At 45.0% G+C, this 22,843-nt stretch overlaps 1 pseudogene; it reads right to left on the bottom strand.

Moving 5' to 3' along the window:
* Nucleotides 1-693: 693 nt before the first annotated feature.
* Nucleotides 694-4,782, bottom strand: LOC136505439 (uncharacterized; annotated as a pseudogene).
* Between the last annotated feature and the right edge of the window lie 18,061 nt (nucleotides 4,783-22,843).

The following is a 22,843-nucleotide window of genomic DNA, read 5'->3' as shown; positions in this document are numbered from 1 at the left end:
GGCTTATGGAGTTTATTTTAGGCTTTATGGTATGCTTGAAATTGTAGGTGTAGCACAACAGCACTGTCCTACTACTTTAAAAAGAGTACATTATGATGGCTTGAAATTGTAGGTGTAGCATAGCAGCTTTGAATGAGCCATATCCCTCTTTCTAACTGACATGCTGCCATCCATTTGTACACTCGGGGCCTTTTTTCTCATCCCTGCCAGCTTACCTACAACAATCTGTTGTATGTGTATATATTGATTAGATAGGTTTTTTCAAATGATCCATCTACTTTGTGATGAGATCCTAACATACATATATGTTAAGCCTTGGGTCCAATGGTTCCCACTACTAGAAATACCCCCCCCCCCCCCTGTAGTGACGCTTTATTTATATGTTAGACACGTTTTATTTCGTCTCTACAAGATTGTAGACACGTTTTTATAAAGCGTGTTAGAAGCGTCTTCGCATGGACCGTGTCATGACTTGTAGAGATGAGTTCCTTAAGCGTGTCAAGGTGATAAAGAGACGTTTTGTAGAGACGTTAATTGCATGGATACACATATTGATACACTTTTATAGATACTTTTATATAACGTGTCTATTTATGTAGTTACGTTATATAGCAACGCTTCGTTATGTGCTAAGAAATGTAGAGACGTTCTCATAGATACATTTATATTATGTGTGTACTAATGTAGTCACGTTATTCGTTATACAGTGTCATGGATTCAACTTACTAAAACTTAAAAATCGAGGCAGAGGGGGACTATATTACACACTTGCGCTTCAAGATCATCGCAGTGTCGCAACACGTATCGATGTGCCTGGACAAGAAGTTGGCTATCAAATTGGCTTACAGTAGTAGCCTTTCCAATTGGTTCTCCAGCACTCTCAAACAAGTACACGTCTTTCATATTGTCTGAAGGTTCAGGGTTTCTAGCTGCTCTGGTAAAACGAGTACTTCCATCAAGAAATCTAGAACAGAAGGTCATGCACTCCTCCATGCAATATCCTTCAGCAATCGAACCTTCTGGGTGAGCTCTATTCTTCACAAGCGCTTTAAGCCGAACAAAAAATCTAAATGAAATCATGAACACATATTAGTCGAATGAATTATTGACAATAACACTGCAATATGTAATTACATACCTCTCCATGGGGTACATCCACTGGTAGTGAACAGGGCCACCAAGTTTAACTTCTTCTACCAAGTGCACCATGAAGTGCACTGTCACCGTAAAAAATGATGACAGGAAAATTCTCTCCATATTACATAGTGTTACCACAATACTCTCTTGAAGGTTTTGTAGCTCATCAGCATCTATCACCTTGGAGCATAACTTCTTAAAGAAATTAGATATTCCAATAACTATTTCCATGACATCTTTGCTGGGGTAACAGGATCCGAGTGCCGCTGGAAGGATGTCATGTAGTAAAACATGATAGTCGTGACTTTTTAGTCCACTCAATGTACAATCTTTCATGTTAACAGACCTAGAAATGTTTGATGCATAGCCATCAGGTGTTCTCAGGTTTTGGATTACTGAACAGAGAACCTCCTTTTTTCTCTAGACATGGTAAAAGGTGCATCAGGCACAGTTTGCTTTCCTTTATCTACCACAGGATGAAGATTGTGTCGAATTCCAAGTTCCACTAAGTCTACTCGTGCCTTAAGACCATCCTTTGATTTGGAAGGAATATCCAATAAAGTTCCAATTAAGTTTTCACATAGATTTTTCTCTAAGTGCATCACATCTAGATTGTGCCTTAGTTTGTTCTTTTCCCAGTATGGTAGCTCAAAGAATATTGACCGCTTTTTCAACCAATCTTCTGGCTTCTTCTCCTTATTCTTGCCATTGTTTCCATCTTTCTGTTTCTTTTGTCCTCCTCTTTTACGCTTGGATTTCTGATGGCTTTCATCTTGCTTTCCTTTCTTTTTTCCTTTGTTATTGTCCTTTTTATTCTTTGTTGTGCGGTCCTTTTTCCCTAAAGCAAAAACTCTGCCTTCTAACATTCTCAAAACAGAAGTACCACTCATTGTTTCAGGTGCAAGTCCAACCTCTGTCGTGCCATCAAACTGGTTCTTTTGCCTTCGATATATGTGGTTCTGTGGGAGCCATCTACGATGTCCCATATAGCACATGTTTTTACCATTCTTCAGGTGAAATGATTTTGTTGCCGCACCACATGATGGGCATGCATATTTACCACCTGTGCTCTAGTCATACAGGTAAGCTAATGCAGGAAAATCATTTATAGTCCACAATAGTGCAGCTCGGAGAGGAAATTTCTTTCGAGAAGAGGCATCACATGTTTTCACTCCTTTCCATAATTCTAAGAGCTCATCGATCAAGGGCTGAAAGTATATATCAACATCATTCCCTGGAGAATCTGGTCCTGGACTGATCATCGACAACAGTAAAGATGTTTGCTTCATGCAGATCCAAGGTGGCAAGTTGTAAGGAACCAGCATTACAGGCCATGTACTATGCTTTGAACTCATATTCCGAAAATGGTTAAATCCGTCACTTGCAAGATCAAGGCGTACATTACAAGCATCGGCTGCAAAATCAGGATTTCTACGATTAAAATCTTCCCAAGCTTCACCATCTGCTGGATGTCGCAGTTTTCCATCTTTCGTACGTCCAACATCATGCCATCGCATGTCTTCTGAAGTTTTGGTAGTTGAAAATAACCTTTGGATCCTTGGTATCAATGGAAAATAACGCAACACTTTTGCTGATTTCTTTTTCTTCTTAGGTTTAGCTGCAGAACTAATCTTCTTAGCATCTTTCCAACGAGAGCTCTCACACACATCACAAAAATCTTTCTTAGCTGCATCTCCTCGGAAAAGCATGCAATCTTTGGGGCAAGCATGTATTTTCACAGTCAAGGCCTAAAGCACGGATGATTCTCTTCACTTGATAATATGTCTTAGGTAGGTCTGCCTCAGGAGGATATGAATCAGCTAGCACACCCAGAAGTGTTGTAAATGATTCTTGTGTCCAGCCATTTAAGCACTTTAAGTGATATAAGTTGACCAAAAATGACAACTTAGAAAATTTACACCCAGGATATAAGCTTGTGTGTGCATCCTTCAAGTATCTTTCATACAGATTCTGTTCACTCTCCTTAGCATTGTCATCTGCAGGATGCTCATCCTCAGCTACAGAATGTTCCATATCTGCAAATCCTGATTCAACATCATCTACTTCACCTTCAGACATACTTGGTACTGACTCGAACATTTCAGCCCTGCAAAAGGCAGCTTGAAGTAGTTGTTGCATGCCATCTTGTACTGCAGCAGCCCTTGGGACACCCGAAGTAGGCAAATTTGTAGTGTTATTTGGAACGTCAACAAATGCTAATGGTGGACTGTCATACATTTCTCCATGATGAACCCTGGTCGTATAACCTTGAATAATACCATCACATCTCAAATGTGTCCTGACTTCATCATGACTCTGGTTTAATCTGTTTTTGCATTTTTTGCAAGGACAAAGTATCTCGCTATCACGTGGAATGTCGCGGTAAGCAAAATTCAAAAATTGCTCAACACCATCTTGATATGCAGTATCCTGTCTTGGCTTACTCATCCAACTTCGATCCATCACCCTTTGACAAGAATAAAAATGAAATGGAATCAATCAGTGTTTTTCTTTTGCAATACATATAGATATCTGAGCACGAATAATAGTACTAGATTTGCACCAACAAAATCAGATCAACAATCTTTTAGGTACATAATAAACCATAAACCTATTCTATGCAGGCATGGTACTGGATAGAATCTTAATTTGAGCTGTAAGCTTGGCTTGAAATTTACATTTGTTTTTAAATCAAGAATATGACTATAATAATTAGGTGACACCACAATTGGATCTGCTCCATTTTCATTTCTTCTTCAACGGATCAATCTTGGATAGGAAAAAATCATATATCTATATCTAAATTCAGCCTCCTGGTTTTAGTTCACCTTGAAGCCCCCTTCTAAATTCAACCAACACACTGAGAACTATAGTTGCAATATATATGCAAACTCATTTCTATAAATAAATAAATAAGATCAGCCCAAAACATCAGTTATCTGCATATGAACATATTAATTAAAATCCTCCTTGCAGCCCAATGCTAGCAGTCAATTGGCATAATAAAAATATTTTATCCTCGTATCATTGAATCCTGAATGGAACTCATATACTAAATTGCTAACAACATATAGTGCCACCTAGCCATCTCTAGTTTTCTGCAGTTCTAGGATTATAGAAGCTGCAGAATTGATCAACTTCACCAGTGGACTATAGACCAGAATAATATACAATGACAATGACTCACTAGATATTGACATCCGTTGCATATCCGAAATCCAACACAGAACAAACAGATTACTGCCCCGGATCTCACCTGTTAGCCTGTCCAGACGACTTGTAGAGCAGAGCAGCGGCAAGGAGCAGGACGGGGCAACGAGCTGTAGTCTAAACTCTGCTAAACAGCAGAACTGCAGATACCACAGGGGGCGGGGCAGCCGATCGGGCCACGATGGTCGCCGCCTCACCGGTTCATGGCGCCCTGCGGTGGCCGGTGGATCTGATGGCTGCTGCTACCTGCCGTAGTGCCGCTGAGAGGCCGAGGGAAGGAGGCCACGAGGCCAAGCAGCCGAGAGGCGCCTCCAGGCTCCGGCAGAGGGGAGCTGAGGTGAGCAGATGCCAGACACGAACTCAGGACGGACCTGAGGGGAGCAGATGCGGCCGGCGAATGCGGCGTTTAGGAGAGAGGCCGATTGGATGAGGGGCTCTCTGGTTGCGTTGGGTCGTCAATAGTTTTCGCTGCGTTATCTGTTATATACGCGGCCTCTAGTCTCCGACTAGGATCTTCCGAGTCCACGATCTCCACCAGGCTACGCTGCACGCAATATATATATATATATATATATATATATATATATATATATATATATATATATATATATATATATATATATATATATATATATATATATAATTACTACCCTATAGCTGGCTACAAAATAACTTATTCTGTAGCCACTTTGAGTTACGATAATTACTATGTTAATTTACGAGAGTCTAGTAACTCCTTGCTAAGTGGTTTACTGTAACATTATGGTAAATATCTCCATGTGTTATAGTAACCCAACTATGGTAAATATGTATTAACATTATCGTAAATTAGTATATAAAATTATCGTAAATGTAGGTAACTACAGAATAACTTATTTTGTAGCTGGCTACTCAATATACTCTCTCTCTCTCTATATATATATATATATATATATTATTAATGAAAGTTTTAAATAATTACTCAAAATACACCGTCTTTTCCTTCAAATGCACGAGATCCACCCCCGTCCCCCTATCTACTTTAAAAGTATCGATTGATAATCTGTCTATGGCGAAGAAAAAAAGATACACTACTAATAATAGGATATCATCTATGGAGAAGTGAGATAAGTAATCCGATGTACAACTTGAAGGTTGGAGAATGTACTTTACACTAATTTTAACTATCAATTGCTTCATTCATTCAAAAGATTTATATCTCTCTCTTCCCTTCTCTATTATATATATGTACTCCTAAAAAGACTCTAACGTTATCATCAACTTTGCTCATGAGTTTGCGTCCGAACACAAGTAAAACTTCACTCGGAGCTCATGTGTTCGCATCCTACGCGGTTACGATACGAAGATTGTATCCACGTGCCCGCGTCCAACACAAAGTCCTCGGAGATTAATATATGAGCTCTCCAATTAGACTAGTGGTAGTGCTGCCATCTAAAATACCACATATTCGAGGTTCCAACACTAGCACTATTTTGTATTCTTTTTATGTTATAAATATTCTATAGTATTTTTTGTGTTCTTTTTCATAATATTACATTATTATATACTATAGTGGCCAAGAGTACTAGCAGGTCCGAAAAACACTTGAGGTAGAATGTTAAGAAAAATATTTTCAAATTTTAAACTTAAATTTTTATGGCCATATTAATCGGTACAAATGTTTAGTAACTACAAATTTGTAGCAAAAATATGTACGAGAGGACTTAGATATGTAATGGATGTTAATAATTTTTTTTACAATGTCACTACATGCTACTGATGGATGAAGGCACATTTAATTTTGTTTCACTTTGAGATGTTTTCAATATCGTATCAAGAAGCATGTTTACATGACTATGTACGATTATTGATACGCTTTGCAACGTGTATAAATTATACTAACGGTTTAAAGCGTGTCTAACTTCGTGTTATTTTGAGACGACTTTAGTATTGTATCAAATAACATCTTTAATTGTCTATGGAGCGTTCTATGATATGCTTTGTAACGTGTCTAGAAGCTAGTGACGATTAAAAGCGTGTCTACCACCGTGTCACTTTGAGATGCTTACAATACCATCATAAAAAGTGTCTTTAGATGCCTCTTAACACTAAAAACGTGTCTAATATTGTGTTATGTTGACACGTTCATAAAATCATGTTAAAAAGCATCTTTACATGACTATATAGAGACACTTTTAGTGTGCAATACTATAAAAGTGTGCCTAGAGCGATTTTTTCTTGTAGTGTCCCGAACAAAGAAGACCCCCCGACCGACCCCTTTAGGATCGCCCAGGGGCTCGGGGGCTATGCCCATCGGGCATGCTCGCGTGCACCCTCTGGGAAAGAGACCCAACCGAGCCTGACTCGACCGTAGCTTTCGCCTAGGGCTCGGGGGCTTCCCCGAACCTTGGGCTCCCAATCTACGGCACGACCAAGCCCGGTCCTTGGCTTCAGCCCGGCTAACGATGTCAGCCAAGGCCTAGGCACAAGAAGACAAGCCCTAGGCTATCGATATCTGGGGGCTCTCTGGCGTCGCTCTCTAGGCGTGCCCCTGCCAACTGCTCCTCTGATAGGGTCATGTCCGGAGCATGACACAAGAAGACAAAGCTTCTCGTGGCCTCGAGGGCTCGGGGGCTTCTGGGCCTGCGCGTCAGCCCCTGGAGCAGACCTCCTTTGCCACCAAGAAGACTCCAGAAGGTCTCACCTGGGGGAGGGTGGTCCAAGCCGACACCGCCTGACACACAGAGTGTTAGAACAGAGCAGCCGGACGACGCCCAGGCTTCATCGGCTCCAAGACACCTCGACGGTCCACAGCGCACCGCTGCTGCAAGCCCCTCCTGTACTCCGGTGCACGTAGACCATAGACTATGTAAGGAAAATGGACCCTAGGCCCATTTACTTTGGATTTTGGTGTTTGATGACCAACACAACCAAATTGGACTAATGAATTTGCAAGTGATTGTTTTATAGTTCAATAGCGTGCAAAACGTGACTTGGACGAAGGCGACGTGATGATATGATGATTAACACCATAAGCAAGACCCTAGAAACACAATAGAAGACCCAAGATATTAAGCAAAGTCCAAGCACGAAGATAGGAACCAAGCCAGACGCAAGATCGCGAAGAAATGAGCTCACAGAGGTGACCAGACGCTGGACCGAACGCTGGCGGAAAGCGACCGGACGCTTTGATCAAGAGGCTTGGCAACAGCAGGCGTCAGCAGCAGCGACCGGACGCTGAGTACTAAAATCGACCGGACGCACTGATGGTACTGTTCATCATCACCGGCAACACATTCAATATTGACCGGACGCTGGCGGCAAATCGACCGGACGCAGGACTGCAGCGTCCGATCGAGTACAGAAAGGTTCCAGAGCGGCGAAGTTGAGACTGGACGCGTCCGGTGGCATGTGATCGGATGCTGACAGCGTCCGATCAGTTAATCGCGGCTCTAACGGTCGGGACGACCGGACATGTTCGGTCAGGACGAAAGCCACGTCCGGTCAGTAGCAGAAAAGCGGGATTTCGTCCCCAACGGCTACTTTCTCCATGGGGCTTATAAATAGAACCCCCAATCGGCCATTTGAGGTGTGTGGAGCTGAGGAAACATACCTAGGGTGTTGATACACCATTTTAGTGATCTCCATGTGCATAGTGCTTAGTGATTCATTAGGTGATTAGCGTAGGTGCTTTGCGAAGTGCTTAGGTTGATTAGACCACCACTTATGCGCTTGCTCTAGGTTTAGGCCTAGTGTTTAGTAAGGTTTGCATACCTCTTACCACTTGGTGCTTGCGCGCACCATTGTTGTACATTGAAGGGGCTTGTAGTCTTGCGAGATCACATCAACCGCGTTTGTGGTGTGGCCGCCACCATGTACCAAAGGGAACAAGGCCCGCGGCGGTTAAGCCGGAAGCTTGATAGTGAAGACAGCGGGGAGCAAGCGGAAGAGACTTGCCGGAAGGCACGCCCGAGACCCACTTGCGCGTGGGGAAGGCCCGAGGCTATCCATGGAGTTACCCGATCGGGTGTTTGGCCCTTGCGAAGGATTCCTTGCGAGGGGCTCCAACGAGGACTAGGGGGAAGCTTGTGCGCTTCTCAATACCTCGGTAAAAATACCGAAGTCGTCGACGGGAGTTTGCATATCTCTACCTTGCTCTTTAGCTTCCGTATTTACATTGTTTACATTACTCCTTTTGCGGTAGAGATAGCAACACACTAGCAAAACCGTAGTTTCACATTTAGATAATTTATCTTTTGTATAGGTTTTGCTAAGGGTAGAAAAAGAGGCCATAGTTTAGAAGTAGAATTTTAAGTTGCCTAATTCACCCCCCTCTTAGGCGTCACGGTCCCCTACAAGTGGTATCAAAGCCGGTTGGCTCAATTTGGACCTTTGGCTTAACCGTCGTTGAGCCGACGCTATTTAGAGTGGTTGGGATGGATACCTCTAAGTCTCTGCACTTTGACGGCACTAACTTCCTTTACTATGAAGCTAGAATGGCTTGTCATCTTGAGGCGGTAGATTTGAGTGTTTGAAGAGTCACTCGTGACGGGATGAAACTCATTAAGAATTCTGATAAACCCACAAAGAGTGAAGAAAAAGAAATTCATTTCAATGCTAGAGCTCAAAATTGCTTGTTTGAATCTTTTAGCATGGATGTGTTTAACCAAGTGTTCACTTTAAATACGACACATGAAATTTGGATAAAACTCCAAGAGCTCCATGATGGCACAAGTAATGTCCGTGAGCAAAAACATTGTCTAGCTAAGAAAAATTATGATTCCTTTGAAATGAATGATGATGAGCTTGTTCGTGATATGTATTCTTTTTTGAATCTAATTATCAATGAGCTCCATTCAATAGGATTAACAAAGCTAGATGATGCGGACATTGTGAGGAAGATCATCTCTGTACTACCACAAAAGAAATATGCAAGCATCATCACCATCCTTCACAATATGGAGGACTTGAGCACCATGACCCCAGCCATAGTCATTGGCAAGATAGTGGCATTTGAAATGTCATGCAAGATGGGTCAAGAAGAAGCCTCTTCATCAAGCAAAGGCAAAGCTCTCACATGTAGTGAGAAAAAGAAGATGAAGGGCAAGCGAGTTGAGACAAGCTCAAGCTCAAGCTCCTCAAGTGAAGATGAAGAAGAAGATGGCGATGATGATGATGATGATGATGATGATGAAGATTCAAGTGATGATGATCAATCTTCCTCCTCCACCTTCGACCTTGATGAAGAATCAATCAAACTTATCAACAAGGCAGAGAAGATGATCCAAAGGCTCAATGTCAAGGGCGTGCCTATCCAAATTCAAGATCTCATTTTTATCAATCATAGAAATGAGCAAAGAAAGAAATGATGCTATGGATGCGGCGAGTTGGGGCACTTTGTGGAAGTTTGTCCAAACAAGCCCACACCCAAGACAAAGAAGAAGGCGTGCAAGGACAAAGCCCTCACATCAATAAGGTCATGGGATGATTCTTCAAGTGAAGAAGAACAGCATCACAAGAGGCGAGGCCACAAGCACTCATCATCAAGCTCTTCTCGTGTGTGCCTTATGGCACGAGGTAACGAAAGCTCATCCTCTAGTGAGAGTGATAGTGATGATGAAATGCTTTCTCTTAATGAACTTGTGCAACAAAAATTTTAATTATGCTAAAGTTTGCACTAGTCAACAAAAGAAGCTAAAAATGTTGCAAGAAAAGCTAGATAGTTCACAAGAAACATATAAAACCTTGCTTGAACAATATGAGACATTTGCTAATCTCAATATTGAACTATCTACTAAAATTGAGTAACTTGAGGCTAGTGCAACAACAAATGCATGCACAATCAATGATGAGCAACTTGTAAAGAAAAATGAAAAAATAAAAGAAAAGTTAGCTAGCTCACAAAATGCTTACAAAAGTTTGCTTGCTAAAATGGAAACCATGTGCAAACATTGTGATGAGCTAACTAATAAAGTTGCTAATCTTGAAGCCGTTGGTACAACCCCCACCAAGGCATCTAAAAAGAAAAGTTCTATGTTTAACATGTCTAAAAATGATGCTTCCACTTCTTGCAATGATTATGTTTAGACTTACCCTTGTGCAACCAAGTTTGTGTTGAGAAAGTTGTTGTAGATACATGCACACAAGAGGTTGAAATGGAGAATGAGCAACTCAAGCAAGAAGTGGCTCGCCTCACAAAGGATTTGATTCAAGTGAAAGGCAAGACAAAGCAAGCCCCACTTCATCAAGATAACACCGTCAAGGGAGTGAAGAAGCTTGATGAAGGACAAACCGTGGTTTGCTACGTATGCCACAAAGAAGGCCACAAGTCCTATGAGTGCAAGTGAAGAATGGGGGAGGTGCAAAGAAGAAAGAGAAAAAGCAAACAAGCAAGCTCTCCAACACCTACACCAACAAGGTGGACAAAGAGGCCTCCACACCTTATCTCTTGAAGAAGAAGAAAAATGATAAGGTGGTGACCATCAAGGTGAATAAGCAAGCCAACAATGGGGTCAAACGCTTTTGGGTGCCAAAGGAGATCATTTCCAACATGAAGAGCACCAAGAAGGTTTGGATCCCGAAAGGGAAGTGAGAAGTCCAATGGACTCCGGGGAATTTGGAGACTTGGCAAAGTATGGGTGCATTTCATGGGGTGCATCATGCTGGACAATGCCAAATTGCCAAGTGGGTTAGTGAATACTATGGACCCAAATTCCCCTTCCCATGTTAGGTAACTAGATGCCATTTCTTTCAATTGGAATTTCCTACAAGTGGTATTACAATTGGTATCTTTTAGCATCTAGTTCCTTTTCATGCCTAGGTTTGCATTTGCATGCTTAATCCTTTGTCTTGCATACACTAGGTATATCTTATGGTAGGATTGCTCGGTCTCACTCTTAATCCTTGGAGCAAACCTACATGGTTTAGATTGTTAGGAGCACGCCACATAGCTTGTTTTATAATTGTTCATCTAATATGTGCCAAAGTCCAAATTGTAAATAACTTCTCCTGAATATCACATTCGAAAATGATTCTCACATTCATGTGATGTCATCTTTCAAGTGGTATTTTTTATTCTAAAATCAATGTGCATATCTCCTACAAGTATTCCATACTTGTGTGCACAAATTTAGGGGGAGGTTACTCTACAAGTTGGATACTTTGAGACTAACACCTTTTCAAGCTTATCATGTGTGTAGTAGTCTCATTGCAAGGAAAATGGAGTCCCCGGAGTTAAGCATTATACTTCAAACATCCACCACCTATTGCAAGTGGTAGAAATCAAATTGGTTTCCACATGTGGTATTTCTAAACCGATATCATCATGTTGATTTCACTTTGATATTTATATGCTTTCTCCATGCATTATATAGATTAAACTTCCTTGAGCATTAATTTACCAATTATGCATAAAATACATTCTCCATCATATGTATGCATATATTTAGGGGGAGCTTAGTCTATGTAATGTGAGAGTCAAATTTTGTGACCTATTCCACTCCACATACAAAGGTTCACAAAGTTTGACCCTCCTTTGTGCTACTAATGTCTTCCTTTTCGGTGTTTGATTCCAAAGGGGGAGAATTTAGAGGACCAAAAGCAAGCATTAATTTGTAGGACCAAAAGCAAGATCATAATAATTTACAAGTGGCAATGGTCTACAAGTGGTAATGGTCTGAGAAAGGGAGTATAGTGGATTATGGATTAGTCTATGTAATGGGGAGAATTTGTAGGACCAAAAGCAAGGCTTAAATCCATAATACCACATAGGGACATTTACAAGGGCAAGATAAGTTTTCAAGTGGTATCTTTTAGTCTTACAAGTAGTATCTTTTAGCATCATATTACCTTGCCCTTTGCATTGCATCCTAGCAAGTAGATAGTTTGTAAATTCCAAATTTTTATTATTTGCTTGTTTTGGTCGTGTTGTCATCAATCACCAAAAAGGGAGAGATTATAAGGAAAATGGACCCTATGCCCATTTACTTTGGATTTTGGTGTTTGATGACCAACACAACCAAATTGGACTAATGAATTTGCAAGTGATTGTTTTGTAGTTCAATAGGGTGCAAAACGTGACTTGGATGAAGGTGACATGATGATCCGATGATTAACACCATAAACAAGACCCTAGAAGCACAATAGAAGACCCAAGATATCAAGCAAAGTCCAAGCACGAAGATAGGAATCAAGCTGGATGCAAGATCGTGAAGAAATGAGCTCACAGAGGTGATCAGACGCAGGCGGAAAGCGACCGGACGCTCTGATCAAGAGGCTCGGCAACAACAGACGTCAGCAGCAGCGACCGGACGCTGAGTACTAAAATCGACCGAACGCACCGATGGTACTATTCATCATCACCGGCAACACATTCAGTATTGACCCGACACTGGCGGCAAATCGACCGGACACAGGATTGCAGCGTCTGATCGAGTACAGAAAGGTTCTAGAGTGGCAAAATTACGACCGGACGCGTCCGGTGGCATGTGACCGGACGTTGGCAGCGTCCGATCAGTTGATCGCGGATCTAACGGTCAGGATGACCGGACGTGTCCGGTCAGGACGAAAGCCGTGACCGGTCAGTAGCAGAAAAATGGGATTTCGTCCCCAATGGTTACTTTCTCCATGGGGCTTATAAATAGACCCCCAACCGGCCATTTGAGGTGTGTGGAGCTGAGGAAACATACCCAGGGTGTTGATACACCATTTAAGTGATCTCCATATGCATAGTGCTTAGTGATTCATTAGGTGATTAGCGTAGGTGCTTTACGAAGTGCTTAGGTTGATTAGACCATCGCTTATGCGCTTGCTCTAGGTTTAGGCCTAGTGTTTAGTAAGGTTTGCATACCTCTTACCACTCGATGCTTACGCGCACCATTGTTATACATCGAAAGGGCTTGTAGTCTTGCGAGATCACACCAACTGCGTTTGTGGTGTGGCCGCCACCGTGTACCGAAGGGAACAAGGCCCGTGGTGGTTCGACTAGAAGTTTGATAGTGAAAACGGTGGGGAGCATCCGGGAGAGGCTTGCCGGAAGGCACGTCGGAGACCCACTTGCGCATGGGGAAGGCCCGAGGCTATCCATGGAGTTACCTGACCGGGAGCTTGGCCCTTGCGAGGGGCTCCAACGAGGACTAGGGGGAAGCTTACACGCTTCTCGATACCTTGATAAAAATACCGGAGGCGTCGATGGGAGTTTGCATATCTCTACCTTGCTCTTTAGCTTCCGTATTTACATTGTTTACATTACTCCTTTTGTGGTAGAGATAGCAACACACTAGCAAAACCGTAGTTGCACATTTAGATAGTTTATCTTTTGCATAGGTTTTGCTAAGGGTAGAAAAAGAGGCCATAGTTTAGAAGTATAATTTTAAGTTGCCTAATTCACCCCCCCTCTTAGGCATCACAGCCCCCTATAGACTAGAAACCCCAAACCACCTTGTACCCAACCTATCTCATTATATATGGGATAAGGTCGGACCTAGAGGGGAGAGGAGGCGAGTTCGATCACCAAAGACTCCATTCCATTCCATCTGCCTCCGCTCTGTACTGAGGGCAAGGCAATCCAGATAGGGGCACCGAGAGCCTCTACTCCACCACATCCCGCCGTCTCCTTCCTCTCCGATGAGGGGGAGACTCCACCGGTGGCAATGCAACCTTAGGATTAGCACCGAGCTAATCCCCTACCAAACTTCTCTTCCTTTACACTCTGTTGTAACCCCCCAGATTTTGGGTGCTCTTGAGTATAAGGATCATCAGTTGCTGGACGTAGGGACCAAATTGGCCCAAACCAAGATAAACCGTTGCGTCTTCTCTGTGTGATTCTTGTGTTCCTGAGTCCACCCGAGCCATCAGAGACCCCGTACTCTGATACCGACTCAAACAACATGCTTTCCACGGTTTCAATCCCGCGATAGTCGGCGCGCCAGATAGGGGGCAGCGTGAAGTGCGATTTTGGCTCTACGATGGTTGGAGCCACCCACCTTGTCACCAGTGCAAGCGGCACCACCCTAGACAATGGTGTCTGCTTCCCTAGCGAGTTCTCCGTCGCGGCTAGCGCCGTCACTCCGGGCTAGGTCCTCAGCTTTGGGAGCCTAGCCTACATCGCCGACTGCTACGGCGAGCTTCGTCCACTCCATGTTGCTGCACCGGTGGGCAATGAGCCCTCGGCGCCACCTCCTTCGCCAGGACTCTTGGGATCAGATCTCGAGGTTTTGGCCCGTTAGATCTAGCACGGTCTGGGCCCAAACTGCACCGTGTCTGACCACCGCCAGATGTTCTACATGCTGGCCAACGTCCACCACCAGATCGCCACCGGTGAGGTGCTCTCGCCGCATGATTGCTTCTAGTACTACCTCCCGTACCAGCCTTTCAGGATACAGAGCGCGGTGGCGTCCAACCAGCTAGAGCTAGAGCACCTCATCAGTCGTGAGGTGCTGCGGAGCATCATCCTCAACGACGCAGGGGGGACTAACGTCCTCTCGCTCCGTGCCTTCCTTGAGGTCCTCTCAGGGAATGGACCGAAGTACGACTCCAATGACATCGATTACAATGCCCTGCCATGCATGTGCTACCACATCGGCAGTGAGGCTCAGTCCGAGGAGGCGCCTGGGCTCACACCGTCGAACCAGAGTCCTCACAGCCGTGCGGACTACCTTCAAGAGAAGGCGGACTGCTTGCGTGCTCGATAGGTGGACATGGAGGCCGCCGAGGCATAGCTTGAGCGCCAAAGGTAGGACTTTGCATGGTTGCAGCCGCGCACCCTCTCGGCGACGACAACGACGCCCGTTCGGGGGCTCCTAGCAGCCTCTGCTTCCCTCGCGCGGCGTACAACATGGCGACCGCCGCTTGCCGCCTAGGAGACATCTCTGACACACCAGTCCCGAAGACCAATGAGCGGCTGAACGAGGTGAAATGGCTCCTCCGCATTGTCCTCGAGTAGTAGGCTGAGAGTATAGCCTCTCAGCACCACGCCGCACTCTCTCGGTCGTCCTAGACGACGGCCACTGCCAATAGGGGGCGATTCAACGCTCACACCCCGCAGGCGTCGGGGAGCAGCGGCGACACCTCCAGCAATAGCTCCGACCGACCGCGGACTTGGGGTGTCATTCCTTGGTAGGAGTGAAGGTGCGACCTTTCTCCTCAGTGTCCCCCCACGCGGCACCGGATCGGTGACAACTGCGATGTCCGCGACACCATCGAGGCCAAGCACCATGCTCAGGCGCGGTCCTGTCCCGGATCACTTTGGCCCCCTAGCGTTTGGAGCAGCGATCTGGGCGGTCCCCTACCCTAGGTGTTTTTAGTCACCGTCACACATATCTAAGTACAATGGTGAGACCAATGCGGACCATTGGCTGGAGGACTATCGACTCGCCATGAAGGCCGGGGGGTCAGACAACGCCTTCGCCGTCTAGTACCTTCCTCTGCTTTTGTCAAGCTCGACCAGAGCTTGGCTCGAGCAGCTCGAGCCTGGCAGCATCCGCTACTAGGGCGATCTCTGTGCGGTCTTCATTGGCCACTTCCAGGGTACCTACACCCACCTGGGGAACTCCTAGGATCTCCGCAACTACAAGCAGAGGGCCGACGTGACCCTCCAGGAGTACATTTAGTGCTTCTCCAAGAAATGCAATGAGCTCCTGAACATCACTGACGCTGACGTGATCAATGCCTTCATCTGCGGCACGACCTGCGAGGCGCTCGTCCACGTGCTCGGCGTGAGACCCCGCGCACAACGCGAGAGCTCCTGGATGTCACCACCCAGTACGCCACCGGTGAGGAGGCCGTCCAGGCCAACTTCCACGGGAAAGCTAAGGCCACCGTCCACCTCAGTGGTGGTGACGGCGCCAACGATCCCGCCTCGTCCTAGCGACACCGCAATAGGCGGAACAAGGACTGGAAGCACCGCGGGGAGGAGATGGTCATCGCGGCCGACCGTGACGCCAGACCTTAGCCCCACGGGCGCGCTGCACGCCCGGAACACTTTGAGAAGGCGCTCGAGTTTCCCTGCCCGTTCCACGGGGGGCAGGCGAAGCATCTTCTCAAGGACTATGCCACCATGATGGGCTACATCTGTAGCACCCTCGGCCAACAGGGCAAGGCCCAGAAGCCTGCCCCGAAGGCCAGCGACCCGGTGGACGTCGCCCAAGAGGAAGACAACAAGTTCCTCAAGGTCGAGCGCTGCCTCATGATCTTCGGGGGCTCCCAGGTGTATGAATCCGACTGACAGTGCCGCATCACTGAGCAGGAGGTGAACGCCGTCCACACCCTCGCCACCCGACGTGGCTCCGGTGGTCCTAGACGGCCATAACCTTCGACCAAGAAGACCATCCCGATCACGTCCCCCATTCGGGGCGCTACCCGCTCGTGGTCAGCCCGATCACGGGCACCGCGTGCCTCACCAAGTTGCTGATGGACGGGGGCAGCGGCCTCAATATACTCTACGCCAGCACCCTAGAGGGGAGAGGAGGCTAGTTCGATCACCAGACACTCCATTCCATTCCATCTGCCTTAGCTCTGCTCCGAGGGCAAGGCAATCCGGAGAGGGGCACTGAGAGCCTCTCCTCCACCGCATCCCACTGTCTCCTTCCTCTCCGACGAGGGGGAGACTCCACCGGCGGCGAGGCAACCTTAGGATTAGCACCGAGCTACCCTCCTACGAAACTTCACTTCCTTTACACTCTGTTGTAATCCTCCAGATTTTGGGTGCTCTTAAGTATAAGGATCAACAACTGCTGGACGTAGGGACCGAATTGGCCCGAACCAGGATAAACTGTTGCGTCTCCTTTGCGTGATTCTTGTGTTCCTGAGTCCACCCGAGCCACTGGAGACCCCGTACTCTGACACCGACTCAAACAACTTGCTTGCCACGGTTTTGACCCCGCGACACTTTGTCAATCTCATCTCTGGTTGATTTGTCAATGATGTGTACTTATGTCTGTTTCATTGTAGATAAACCAAGAGTGGTACTACCCTCCTTGGAGAAGACCAGAATCTGAACTCTTTCTTATTTAAAGAAGTAAATTGATAATTGTTGCAGGCTCCTTTTCCTGCAGCCGCAAGCTCTCCGACGCTGCTAGCCCCTTAAATATGAAACTCGGAAAATATATGTACTGCTAATTGATACTACTGAGGACGCCATGTCTAAAGGTATGGCATCCTTAAATATGAAACTGGGAAAGTATATTTAGTCCGCTGGAGTCATGGGGTAAACCAGTTAAATTATTTAGCACCCACCTTTCTACAATAACAGGAAAATACACATGTCTTCTATCAATCTAGCAATAATAATGGACACTGCTCTTTGCTTCCAGGCTTTACTGTTCACTAGGAGGAATTTGTGAGAGCGTGAACAGTGTTTTTCATCCGCGCACAGTGAATTCCGGCTGAAATTGTGAGCAGCCGAACGGCCCCATGTATTTTTAGTTGTCTAATTGGTGGGTTATGATGAAATCTAAATAAAAAGCATGATTGGCTGCATCCCACTTTTGTTCTGCGATGTTGCATGCTGTTTACAAGATTGACCCTGCTGTTATTATTATTCATGGTTGCAGTAAAAACTCACAATTTTGAGCACCGCCATGCATGTAGGCTCTGCCTTTAAGAGCGGACACTGCTCTTGGCTTCCAGGCCTTCCTGTTTCATTTTTTTAGTACTGAAAATTAGCAAACTTCAGCACCTTTGTTGCATATATCTGGTGAATTGAATGTTGATTTTGAAATACTTAGGCTGTCTATTATTTTATTTCCTGCAGGTCCATGACAGTGCTGCAGCTGCTCATGCCCATCTCTATCTCAGGTAAGCAACACAGCATTGGTGGCGAGTAGCAGCACAACTAACTCAATTCAGTTTCAGCTTTGAATTGTTTGTTAGATTCATAGGAGAAGGTCAACAGATTTAGATTTATAGCAGAACCTGTCTTTGCATATTGATTGCTCTGTTCAGCGACATCAGTTTGTGACTTGCCTACTCACATGAACAGTAGATAGACCTTTGTTACATATTGGCCATCATTCCATAATCATTTAATTAATACTAACTGTTTATTTTGAACTCATGTTGCTTGTCTCGGTTTTGCATTGAATTAGCTTCTTTGTTGGTAGCAGTATGCTCTTTTGCATATGCAGTCTGTATGCACAGATGAGTTTAATTCACTAAAATTTTATAAACCTGACAGATGCTTGGATCTGAAATTTTATAAACCCCAAGTGGAGGCTAGTTTGTCATACTGCGAGGTAATTGCATGTCCTCAGCCCTCCCTTGAGGCCTCCCCTTTCTTCTTGTGTGGATCTTCTTGCATGGATCTGATGACCTCCCCTTTGGCTGAATCAACATACTTTTTAGTGATTAAATAGGAAACGTAAAAAGAGAAGGCTGTGAATTTTGTTAGCCTGTGAATTTTGCTGCAGCACATGTTAACCTGATAGTATGATCTTTAGCAAAAACGATCTTTCAACCAGATCTGGCTGAACATAAATAGATCCTGTTTATTGACTGCATCTCATGTTCTCCACCGAGTTGAAAAAAGTACATGCAACCGTTGCGAAATAAATCACTATTGATTACTCATTTACCGTAGTCTGCTGAAGTACTGATATGGACAATAATAGTTACTACGGTTGGTATATTCTATAATTTCATTTGGTTCTTCAGTTGGTTGTACATGATTGCAGTTTGCCTTTGTCCAACCTCTAATTGTTTTTTGTCATAGCCTTGGATCTGGTTGATTTGTCAATGATGTGTACTTATGTCTGTGTTTCCTTGCAGATAAACCAAGGGTGGTGCTGCGCTCCTTGGAGAAGACCAGAAGCTGCTGCATGTGTAATCTAGTTGTGCCTAAAACTTGCCAAGAGAAAATTTAGATCAGTGAAGTTTGCATCTGTTTCTTATATCTGTGTATGATCAGGGAGCTGTCATCTATGCTAGTTATAGATTTGCACACTTTGACTTAAGCATACATTGGATTTGGTCATTAATGAAATTCAATTGTATATGGATTTGGATGGATTATGACTGATTGATTTAACATTTGATTTGGGCCTCAATGTGTTTGGGATAGGCTTATATTTGCTTCATATGAGCGGTTGTAACAAGATTTTCCCAATTAAAATTTGTACAATATGCAAATGGATATGTGGCAAGGTCTAAGAACCTATGACGTTGAAACAAGTCATAAACCTTTATGACTTCAAAACCAATGTCATAGATTTATGACATAAACATATAAACGACACAAAACATGGTTTAAGGCACATGGTTTGTGACTTAAGCTTTTTCGTCATACGAACATCACAAATGCTAATATGTGACATAAATTTCACATATTATGACTTAGATTAATTGTCATAAACCCTCACATCTCTTGTAGTGTTTGTTGTAGAGTGTCTCTATATATATTTGGTCAAAATTCATAATCTTTGAGGGAAGGGGGACGCTCCTCCCATATAGACCTTGCGCGGTTGCCAAGAGTGAAGTGAATGCGTAGAAAAGCTGGACACAAGAAGTGCATCTTAGAAGAAGAGCTTTTGACAACCATGACACGCTTGAGACTTTAAAGCCTGGTGCGGTTGTGAAGAGGACTCGTAGCAGTCGAGGGGCAGTCAGGCAGTCAGCTAGCTAGAGATGGTCATACAATGGGAGTGAGGCCAGGCTTTGTATACACAGGGACGCCAGGGCTAGAACATGCTTCTGACGTGACCGCACGATGTTCATCACTACTAGTATCCGAGTAGTGAATATTTTAGATAGTCGGACCTATAGTCGGACCTTCTGTCATCCAGCGAAGTATACAGTACACTCCAATCCAAGCAGTCGTAGGCTCGCAGCTGCCGAGGGGCAGCAACTAGCTAGAGATGGCTACATGGTTTCATAGGTTCTGATCGACTGCACTCCCTAGGTTGTGGTTGACGCTACCGCTTTATAAGGCGCCCGTGGGTTTTAGGAAAAGTCCGTATTATTAGATGTATCCTAGAAACAAGGCTGCAATTAACTCCCGATGGAAGCTGAGCTCGTCTCTGGTTCGTTCCAATTAAAGACTGCTTGCATACATGCATGGAAGCCAAGGAGACGGCTCCAATAGAGGCTTGGACGTGATATTTTTAATTAATGCAATTTTACAGTCTTCCTCTGTTCCTTGGCATCTGAAATTTCATTCCGTGCGACTAACAAACCGGCCCAGAGGGAGTATGAACAAATGCACTCAATTTGCTATGACTTTCAAATGTACAGATGACACTATATACTGTCCTACGAGATGAAATGTACAGCGGGCGGACTTTCTTACGTGTGCAGTAAAAAATGTGAACAGAAAGAAACGCGCAGATCAGAAAGAGAACCAGAAAACTCCACATTACCCGGTAATTTGACCATCTCATCCGCCCGGTTGCCCGCCCACCCGGTAACATGAACCGTGTCATCGTTGGAATTCCCACACCAATTCGTAGAGGGTATTTAAAACTCCTACTATAACCCCTGCTCGGCCGCCTCCCCTGCCACCTCCTCAATCAACGTAAGTCGATCGCGCCGCGCCGCCTCTCCAGTGCTCCTTCTCGTCGCCGTCCACATGCCATAGCTCCATCCACGCACATGTCGTAGCTCCATCCACGCCGCTGCGCGAGCCCTCGATTGGCCTCCTTGCGCTCCGCATCAGGCGACGCCGACGCCGACAATCATGGTGGCAAGGCGGCACCCCACATCGCTGTTGCTGGCGCTCCCTGATGAGCTAGCCAGTGAGATCACCGGCCACCTCGCTGCGAGCTCGGAGCAGCCCATGGACGACCTCTGCAGCCTACGAGCGACCTGCTTGTCCATGCGCCGCATCTGTGGCAACCCCGCTGTCGATCGGCGTGTGGCATTGGACTAGTGCAGACGCGGGCTGGGGTAGGATGATGTCGGCAACTACTATGCCCTCCTTTCTAGCCTGACCCAACTCGGCAACCCGGAGGCTTGCTTCCTCACCGGGATACTAATGGTATTCGAGGAAACCCATAGGCCCCGGCCATGCATCGATGATCTTGCCCACGCCGCTGATGGCGGGCACAATCTGGTTGCCATATTGCTCTATAGGCACAATGGCGATGCCCACGACGACAACGACGTTGCGAGATGGTACATGAGATGGGTCGAGGGCTAGGAAGAATCGCGGGCAGCGGCGACGGCGGACCAACGAGTAGGTGGCTACCACGAGGCGGCCACCAAGGTGATCTGCGAAACGAGGTGGGCCTGGGGCAAGTTGTGACTGTTGCCTCCGGCACAAGTGCGCGGCGATCTTCCATGCGCAGGCGGTGCTTGCGGTGATGCAGACGGATGGGAAGGAAGGGTTGTGTATTGCAGCAAGGACTATAGGCTTCGCCACGAATTTGAGTTGTTCGCATGGGAACTTGGAATAAGAAACTTGTAGTTCACTCTTTACATACGAGAGTGAATTACTCTCTGTCCTAAAATATATTGTATTCTGGCTTTAGCAGTACTTTTCGCTGAAATTTGGCTTATGCTGATGCTTATGCTGATTTGTTGTGAGAGGAAAACACTGTGCGTTTGCTGAAAAGTACTGCTGAAGTAGTTTGAGTTCCTCAAATATAGTGTATTATGTAACTTTTGATTTTCTGTTGTTTTGTTTCAATTTTATTTGTTTCCTTTAGGGATTCAACGAAAGTACTCGTACGAAACAGGTTTCCCTATATAACATGAGATGTGTCCGGCCCGGTTAGATTTATTATGCTCGAACTTTCTTGCATGTGTAGTAAAATTTGAATAGCTATGTGGCTTCTCCATTAGGCGTTAGATTGACACGAGACTTGATCGGATGAATTCTGTTATGCATGTTTACCATACTACAGAACAGAAAGAAACCTGTAGGCAAAACCAAGCAACAGGGGCTAGAAACTGGCTACCAAATGACTAAAGGACCTGATCTACACCATGCTCAACAGAGTTTAACTCGCCTAATACAAAGTTAAACAAAAGTAAACACAGACATGCATAGGCCCAAAATAGACACCCCTGCCCCTCAATACTGCGGCAGCAACAAAGATCCTATGCAATTAATATGGGCGTTCTGGTCTTTTTTAACTGCCTTAGTCTCTTTTAGTTGTCACGTTGCATTTTATGTCCTATGTTAAACTTTAGTCCTATGTTCCCTTGTTCTCAGAGTCATTAGCAGAGGAGTAAATAAAGTTCAATTTGATTTTATGTCACGTTGCATTTGATGTATCTTCCTTATGTTGGGAGTTTCTTACGTGTCAGACGCATCCAAACGAGGAAAAACTATGGAGGATACTGCCATACATGACCAAATGTACAGAGGTTGGACTTTCTTACATGTGCAATAATATTTCAACACCAATGGCTACTCAGCTCTGCATTAAACTGAGATGAGACTTGCTCCTTGCTGCAAGGTTCTTGCATGTTCAACAAAGATTGACAATGACACAAGGCAACAAGAAAACAAACAAAAACCAAATGATATGAGCTACACCACGCTCAACAAAGTTCAACCCACCTAATACAAAGTACCACCCCA

The sequence above is a fragment of the Miscanthus floridulus genome, chromosome 14, assembly GCF_019320115.1.
Source record: "Miscanthus floridulus cultivar M001 chromosome 14, ASM1932011v1, whole genome shotgun sequence".
NCBI lineage: Eukaryota > Viridiplantae > Streptophyta > Magnoliopsida > Poales > Poaceae > Miscanthus > Miscanthus floridulus.
The sequence above is the reverse complement of the archived record's forward strand: the minus strand, read 5'-3'. Positions and strand labels throughout refer to the sequence as shown.